Raw genomic sequence first — 8,173 nt, forward strand, 5'->3', positions numbered from 1 at the left:
CTGTTCGCTTTGTATTTAATGAATTACTCAGGCCTCTTGTTCTAACGTTTGAAGCACCCGTAAACGGGTCCATTAGGGTTTCAAAATCTTACCCTCACTTTTGTTATTAGGCCGGCATGTTGCGCCAATGCATCCTAGAAAAAGTTGGTTGCGTGTTACGAGCGGAGAAGCAAAAAAAAAAAAGAAAACATTCTTCCACTCATCTCCTCAATCGAAGCTGCACTCAAGCGGGCTATTATCAAGTTGTGATTTAGTAATACCCTTTTGAAGTCCTGCCCGCTCTTCATTCACAAAAGCTTTGGCAACCAAGTTGCACGTTTGTCAGACGCAGGCTAGCCGCTGCACGTGTTGTCCGCTGTAATGCGTAGCATGCAGAAAAAAGCCAAGGAAGATGACTGTAATACAATTGAACATGAAAAAAAGAAGGTTTTAGTTTTGCCCTATAGCTTCAATTACTCAAAATCCAAAGAAAATTTCATAGCGTGTCTGTATTGATGTTGCACTATCTGCTCCGTTAAAACTGTCGAGCCTGTGCGTTATATAGAGTGAACGCTGGTGCACGCTAGTGACACGTGGTTACATGAAGAATCACCGCAAAACATCCTCTTTGCAGGGGATGTAGTATATGCTATAACGCTCGCGTGTGGCAAATATAATTTTCTGTACGTGGGTCATACAGGCAGATGCATAAACATGAGTTTGAGCAAAGCCGCAATGTGGGCAGAACCTAGCTGTTTAAAAACACACGCCAAGCGTTTGAAAAAAAATTGTTAACGATTTAGAGTACTGTTTAGAAAAAAATTTATTTACAGCACGTACAAAACACAAAGGCTTCATACCATTCCAGTAACACGGCACATACACTTCGGCACATCTATTTTTCACGACTAACATCACTACGTTACAGTGAAGACATTTGCTCTAATATACATGACAATGTTGGCATAGATGTACACAAGAACTCAATGCGATATCATGATACAATTGTATAACGATACAATAGATGCAATGAAACCCGATATGTAACAGATGAAATCATATAAAACAACTCAACGGGCGCTGCTTAGCACCAAGTCGGTCGAAAAATTAGTTGTATCCTTTCGTGTTCCACCTTGACGAAAGGGCATGACCAATGCCGCAGAAACTCTTGCTCCCTGAGGAAGAAAAGCTCCTCGGAGAGGAACGCGAGGATCTCTCGTCTCGTTCTCCCCAGTATTGGCCACAAAGCACGCCGGCGGCAATTGGCAGCTATACGACCTCACATCGGTTTCTCCAAAGGCCGAACAGCCCCGCAACTATTAACAGAGCAGAGAAGCGGCTACGCGGAAATCGGCCGTTGGACACGGAAGTTCGCACACCCTGTCCCCGAAAACCAGCATTAACCGCACGCCAAAAAAGGCGGGAAACCACACATTCAAACGTCGCATGTCGATTGGTCTCTACCATGACGCAGTTGGGGCAAGTGGAAGTGCGAACCACCTGCCATCGCTGCAACAGATCTCGCGTGGGGAGCAAGCCCCAGCCCAGCCTCCAGACAAAGTCTCTGAGATTCCCTGGAAACACTGCGGCAGTTATTGGTTTCTAAGCGCGGTTCATTACAGATTGACGATGCTGGGACACCAAGGGCCGTAGAAGGGCGGCCATTGTGTCCACCACTTTAGAATCGGCCACCTCTATCTCTGGGCACGTAGCTTCCAAACGTCGGTGAAATGCCAGAAGGGCTCGATACAAAAATGGTAATTCAGTTTGTTTGGCTATCTGGCAAGAAGACACGTAGTGATGGCCCCAGATGGTAGCGAGCCAGTGTCTGAGCGGGCATGCCATCATTGCTTAGTATTCGCAATAGAGTGTGGAGGCACAATGTAGAAGCCGTGACGGAAACGTCGGGGAATACAAAACCGCCTTGATCTCACGGTTGAGCTAACGCTGGAAGCGATAACAATTCTGTGCCACCAGACCAAAAAAATGAACTGATGCAGCTTTGCACTTTCCTGCAGACGTGGAGCGGTGGTTTAACAGAATGGCAAAGGTACCAAAATTTTCCTAGGTACACCGTTTGAGTTAAGTATCGGTGTTCCAAGAGGGGGAATTCGAAGTACCTGGCTGCTTTGATATCACTTAGAAGAGTTTGTACAACGGATTACCAGATGCTATCTTGTTTACCAAATGCAGTGAAAGTAACTCCGAGTATTGAAATCTCAGGAGACTACTGTAAAGGCGACGTGATCTTGATACGACCGCTGGGGTTGCCAATGAAAAAATACTGGCTTTTAGAAAAGTTTAACCTTGCACCGGAGATAATACCAAAATCATGGAATGTATCAAGAGCATGCTGCAGCGACTGTTCATTATGTACATATAGAGTAATATCATCTGCATATGCAGCGACCTTTACTTGAGTGTTACCGGGTAGAGGTAAGCCACGAATCTGCGGGTGATGTTCAACGGCCCTTAAGGGTTCTAATGCAAGGATAAATAACACTGGGGAGAGGGGACACCCTTGACGGACCCCACGCGTGACTCTAAATGCGTGACTCTCACGGGAATCTAAGTAAAAGGTATTTTCTGAATTAGTGTACATCACGTGGATGAGGTCAATGAACTTATCCGGGAATCCGTATGCATGTAAAACATTTAGTATGTAGCCATGTTCTATGAAATCAAAAGCTTTCTCTTGATCTAATGAAACCAACAGTCCTTGCGCACATCGGCTAGTGGTGTATTGAATGATGTCACGCGTTAACCACGTATGGGTGTGTTTCTCGGCCCGGAATAGAACAGACCTGGTGGGGAGCGATTAATGTTGCAAGAGATGGACAGATTCGGCGCACCAAAATGTTCGCCAAGAGCTTGTAATTTACATTGAGCAGGGTAATAGGGTGCCAATCTTCTGGTGCCGTGGACATTAGGTCTTTCTTGGGAACTAGTGTTATACGGCCTTTGTGGAAAGAGGTTGGAAGTGTAATATCTTGGAAACACTTGCGTATGACGCGTGACATAGTTGGACCAATGATAGGCCAGAACTATACATAAAACTCTGCAGGGAGTCCGTCATGCCCTGGGGCCGATCCCTTTTTCATTGCGTCTAATGCGCCCTTGATTTCGTCATCGGATGGCGGTGATAGCACCTAGGACGTCCTTTGGCATGTTGGAATCATGAGGTTAATCTTTTAGCAGAGGATGCGAAGAAACGGATCCTGGGTAACAGACATTAGCACCAGATTGAGCTATTGACTGAAAGTGTTGAGTGAATTCCTGAAAGTCGCGCGTACCCGCAGCAGCTGGGGCGGGAGAGTTCAGCGAGTGGGCAGGCGAGCCTGGTGGGCAAAGCAGAGCTCTGCGTGCATACCTTAGCATCTCAGGGTGAGCACACGGTGCACGTCTACAGCGCCAAGCTGCAGCCGAGAGTGAAGAAGCGCGCATAATACGTTGGTACCTTTCAACGAGCTCCTCTTGCCTTGCCCGCATTACAGTGGAAGGACTGGGATCTCGATTGGCAATGCGTATCTTCTGGATTAACAATGACGCATCTTTCGACATACGGGTGCAAAGTCCTCTGCCCAACGCACTGCAATGATGGCGCCACTGTTCTTTGAGGCGATCCCAATCAGCTACATCCGCCCCAATGAGCGATGCGTGTAACGCTCGGAATAATTTCTCAGTAGCCTGAGAGTCCTGGAGGACGCGGCAATCGAGACGCCATGGTCTGTGAATCATTGGTGTTCCCGCTGGCAGTCGGAGAGACAACATAACCGGACGATGGGCGCTAATGTACACTGGTGTCGGTGGAAATGACATTACCCCGGTGTCGTGAACGTAGGTAATGAGACTGGGGGATGCATACACGCGATCAATTCGGCTGCTTGACGTTGTTCGACGCCAAGTATAGGCATAATTACTGCCATGCGCACTTTGATGAATGTCACTCAATGCCAATTGCTGCACTAGACGTTCGAGTTCTCTGGCATTCCAGTTTGACCGGCCGCGACCCGGACCTCAAACGTCTGCGTGTGAGTCTAAGACACAATTGAAATCGCCTAAAAGTACCACATGTTGGGAATTTAAAAGAAACGCATCAAGAGATTGGAAGAACGCGTTTGAGTTCACGCGTGCCGCTGGGGCATACACGGCACGAAATCTTATTCTTAACGAAAAAAAGGTGCAGTCGAACGCCAGCACGCGTCCGAAGGCATCGAAGGAAACATGATGGTCACGTAAAAGACCTCGGTTAAAAATAATGACTCCGACGCCAGTCGAACGCGTGCTGGCGTACGAAAAGAAACAATCAATATTGAAGGCGCGCTTGAAAGCGAGTACATCAGAAAGCTTGAAAAAATTTGTTTCTTGCACGAACAGCAAATCACAGTGCACTGAACGCGCAAAAGCCAATACCTCAGCCTGTTTTTGTGGATTGCGGAAACCTTGAACGTTAAAAGTAATAACTTTTAGAGTAAGAGCCATGGGGAAAATGAAAAAAAATAGTATAGGATCACGCAAATGCAGGGGTACCTTTATCAGGTGCGGGAGCCGGTGTCCCGCAAGTGGCTGAGTCATTTTTTCCGGCCAGGCGATCCACCGGAGGCTCGGGGCTTCCGGGATCGCGTCGAAGTCCGCAGGGGACATCTGTCTCTGGTGGGGGCTTCTAAGTCACGAGTAGTTATCCGGTGGCGTTTGTAGTCCGGGTTCTTGAGCGAGGATGGTACAAAGGCGTCTCCACTGTCCTGGCTTATGTCATTTGGGCTGGTGTCTTCGTCAATTTGTAGGGGCGCCTCACTCGTGGTGCTGTTGGAGTCCTCGTAGATGCAGGCGTTGCCGTCTTGAGATGTAGACTCCTCGATGACACCTGAACTTGTTGTCGACAGAGCAGCAACGCGAGGAGCGTCAGGTGCAATATTTACATCCGAGACGCCGTCCTCACGAGGCGCTTCGTCTGACTAGGGCTTGGCCTGCGATTTCTCAGAAATGGCCACTGGACGCGGGGAACTTAAGTTTTCAGTACCTGGAGGGATTACCAGGTCCGAAATCGTTGGGGACGCAGTGGGCGTCTGGTGCAGCGTCGCGATTGGCGCACCTTGGTCGTGGTCGGTTACCGCGGCTCGCGTTGACGAATCATCGCACTTGTTCTTAGATGGCGTTCCTGGTTGAAGTGGAGGGAAAACCATGGATGCCACTTCGGAATACGATGGCCTGATGGTGCAGGCCACGGTGGCATGCGGGTCCCCACAACGGCGACACGGCAGTGAGCCGCCTTTCCCGTCGTGGCCATAAACGCCGCACCTTCCACAAAATTGAGCTGTGCAGTTCATGCGGAAGTGCCCACTGTCTCCACATCGACGGCACACTCGCTGGATGCCTTTATAGTCACAGGTTACACGATGGCCCGCGACCTTGAGGTAGTTGGGCACCCGTGACGAAGCCTTCATTTCCATGCGGACGTATCGTGTCCCAGTGGTCACGGTTGGGCGTGATCCCATGAGTCCTCTGGTGATGTGCAGCTCCTTCCCGTAGGGAGAGAGTGCTTGTGCGAGGACTTCGCTGGGTACGCGGCACGGCAAGAACAGGACGGTCACTTGGGGTCCCAGGGGTACGATGGCGACGCGCTCTCCTCGGATAATAAGGTGCGACGCGTCTACGATTTGGGCCAGTGCGGCCACACTGTTGACGGTAACTTGGTAGTTCCGGCCTCCAAAGTGCTGAACGCAGTACACTGCTTCGATTCCTACTATTGAAGACGTCGCGTCAACGACGTCTTCGGGACTAGTCCCCTCGGGGACGACTACGTCGAAGGCTAGCGCCTTCTTCGGGGGCTGGCTTGCCATTACGGGCATCCGCCAGCCCAGGGACGCCCTGAGACGCTAACGACGACAACGAGGGAACACGAGCAAACTTCTTTCAACTGCCCTTTCCTTACGCAGCCAATGTAAGTATCTTTCCATCCCATGGCTCGATGAGAGGTAAGCCCGCGATCCAATTCCTGCATGAAACACAAACAATAGCTTTGGTGAATAACCCGCTCGTATTGAACAGTTTTCACCCTGTGTCTGGCCAAATATTTCCAACAAATATTTTTCTAAGCTTCACACAACATTACAATTAGTCCTTTGCAATATGCGCCTGCCTGTAATCTGAAAGCGGGGGGAAAAAGTCTTTCCTTACTCTGGCTCAACTTAATAGACATAGTTTCTGCGTTTAAAGAGGGATGATTGAAGTGACCGGAAGTTGCTTGGGTGCTGCTGCTGTAACAATATTGAAACCATATTGAAACCGACGAAAAAGCGAACAGAGACACGGTAAGTTGCGCTTCAGCGTTTGTCGGAAAAGGAAACGTTATTTATGTCGCGTCAGTCGCTTGTCTGACATGCTGTATGGGCCGATTAATAAGCTCGTTGGCACTCCTCCCCCTCCCCCTCTTTTTTTTGGCGTGGTGTCATATATATATACATATATATATATATATATATATATATATATATATATATATATATATATATATATATATATATATATATATATATATATATATATTGTTACGGGGAAGATTTATTCACCGAGAGCTGGTCTTGCTAACGGCTTAGAGAGCGCACAGTCAAGCAGGCCAACGGGAGAGGCTCGAGAGTCCAACCCACTACAACCACGTTGTCGTCTTCTTCATTTGGGTGCCAATTCAGCTGTGTCGGGGTGACAGTTCCATACACGTATCATCACCCCGGCCCGTAAGGCACCGTCTCGGTGCCTGTTAAATGAGCGAGTCGGCGTTGTAGGGCTTGAGACGAGAAACGTGGACTACTTCCGTTCTGGGTGCAGCAGCTGATGAGTTTGTGGTAGCGGCAATCTCGTAGGTCACAGGTGTGACCTGACGAATGACTCGGTAGGGCCCAGCGTATCGCGATAGTAGTTTCTCGCAGAGGCCAACACGTCGAGATGGGAGCCACAGGAGAACAAAAGAACCCGCAGAAAAAACGGCATCTCTATGTTGACGGTCATAAAGAGACTTCTGTGCTGTCTGCGACGACGATAACCGAGCACGCGCTACCGCACGTCCCGTGAGGGCACGGGTGATTGCATCCTGAGCGTACAAGGTGGAGGATGGGTGGTCTGATGAAAGCAGTGTGTCGAAGGGCAGTAAGGGATGACGTCCGAAGAGTAGATAAAAAGGGGAGTAGCCCGCTGTTTCATGACGCGACGAGTTATAGGCGAAGGTTACAAACGGAAGAGCTATGTCCCAATCAGTGTGATCGGTAGATACGTACATGGCAAGCATGTCTGTCAATGTGCGGTTTAGGCGCTCCGTAAGGCCGTTAGTCTGAGGGTGGTAAGATGTGGTGAAGTTGTGACGGGTAGCACAAGATCGGAGTAGATCATCAACCACACGAGATAGAAAGTAGCGACCACGGTCTGTGAGCAGGTGAGTCGGAGCGCCATGCTGAAGAATAATGTCGCACAGCAGGAAGTCGGCAACGTTGGTTGCGCAGCTGGTTGGTAGCGCTCGAGTGATTGCATACCGAGTGGCATAGTCTGTGGCCACTGCAATCCATTTATTTCCAGTTGTAGAAGTAGGAAAGGGGCTTAGCAAGTCCAACCCCACTCGATAAAATGGCTCGACTGGAACTTCAATAGGTTGAAGTAGACCGGCAGGGGGAGTCGTAGGCTTCTTTCGGCGCTGGCAGAGGTCACAAGATGTGACGTAACGGCGAACATAGCGGTACAGACCCTTCCAGAATACTCATCATCGAATGCGGTCGTAAGTTTTGGAGACTCCTAGATGTCCAGAAGTTGGAGCATCGTGGAATTGTCGCAGAACATCCTTTCGCAGGTGATGATGTACGACGAGTAAAAGTTCCGCGCCGTCGGGCTGTAAGTTGCGGCGGTTCAAAACGTTGTCTTGAAGCAGGTATCTGCTAAGAGAAGGGTCAGCATAACGCGATTGAAGGCGGTCAATGACGGTGAGCAGCGATGGATCTCGGCGCTGTTCGTCAGCCACGTTCAGAAAGTCAGTGATGGCTAAAACGCAGGCATCGGATTCCAAATCAGTGGAGCTAGGTGGATCAACAGGGTGTCGGGATAAGCAGTCAGCATCGCTGTGCAGCTTTCCAGATTTGTAAACAACCGAGAACGTGTACTCCTGTAATCGAAGTGCCCATCGGCCGAGTCTTCCTGTAGGGTCCTTAAGCGT

The sequence above is a fragment of the Rhipicephalus microplus genome, chromosome 7 (assembly GCF_043290135.1).
Source record: "Rhipicephalus microplus isolate Deutch F79 chromosome 7, USDA_Rmic, whole genome shotgun sequence".
Lineage (NCBI taxonomy): Eukaryota > Metazoa > Arthropoda > Arachnida > Ixodida > Ixodidae > Rhipicephalus > Rhipicephalus microplus.